Raw genomic sequence first — 1,216 nt, 5'->3', positions numbered from 1 at the left:
CTCCTGCACGCTGCTGTGTGCGTGATCACAAGGACGGGGTGGCCTGTGCTGCTGAAGCTGGGGTGCAAACGAATCCAAACTATAATGAGAAGTTGTAAGGCCTCTTGGCTGATACCGTTTCTAAATCAGGTCAGACATCTTAACCCCAGCAGTGAAAACATGCTAAATCAGAGGTCATCCACTGGGCATCAGGACACTTCTCGTTATCATACAGGGTTTGTTTTGTTTAACAAAAAATGGGAAACACAAAGATCGTCAATTGGATAAACTAATTATTTACACATTTTCCCTCACCATCACCTTCAGTTGGCAACTGGAAATACGCCCTTTTGTCATTTCTAATGCAGGCAAATTCGCCGTAACACATAATTTAAAGTCCTAATTAGCCAGAATGTGAACATCTCAGTCATACAAACACACATCCTACGAACACAAGTCACAGAACAAAAACACAAGAACGAGCATTCGCCTTAAATGTCCGTCTGAGGTGTGGGGGAAGGGAGGGATTCTGGAAGAGTTCGCTCAACTTTGTGCTCTTCGTCACAGCGCGTCCATGATTCTGTGGTTTCAAACGGCGGTGTTTTTTCCCCCCACCGAGATGTTGCAATGCCCCCGTGTGGTTAAAGAGCGGGCAGTGAAACAGAATGGGCACTGTGGCTGGCAGGAAGCTCATCGCCATACATCAACAACAACAGCAGGTTTAGTCAAAATGAAACCAGTAACAAAAATGTTCACAATGACCAGAGCAGGCTCTCCAGAGGACAGAAGACTACACCAGTTAGTTTTATTGAAGTAGTGTCTGACCTTCACCTGTTAAGTCTGTGTCTCTCCTAAATCTACACACGTTGGGTTGTTTTCTCACCTCAACACGTACGCAACGTTCACGCACACTCACAGCTCAGCGTGCACACAGACGCACACGCGTATACCGACCCACACAGGGAATAGTCAACATGTCTTGTCAATAAGAACAAATAATAATAAAAGAGATTAAAATGGGTTAGGAGTCAAGCTTTACATCAGAAGTGGCTGAACTGATAGGATTTCCTAAAATCTTTGTTGAATTTTATTCCATGCAAGAATTCAGGATGGAGTTTCTTTGTTTTAAGTTTACAATGACTACACCTTGTGTGAGTAAATACACACGTATTCTCTCTCTCTCTCTCTCCCTCTCTCACACTCACACACACACACACACACACACACACACACACAC

This window comes from Austrofundulus limnaeus, unplaced genomic scaffold (assembly GCF_001266775.1).
Source record: "Austrofundulus limnaeus strain Quisiro unplaced genomic scaffold, Austrofundulus_limnaeus-1.0 Scaffold41, whole genome shotgun sequence".
In the NCBI taxonomy this organism is placed as follows: Eukaryota; Metazoa; Chordata; class Actinopteri; order Cyprinodontiformes; family Rivulidae; genus Austrofundulus; species Austrofundulus limnaeus.
This window is presented reverse-complemented; position numbering follows the sequence as displayed.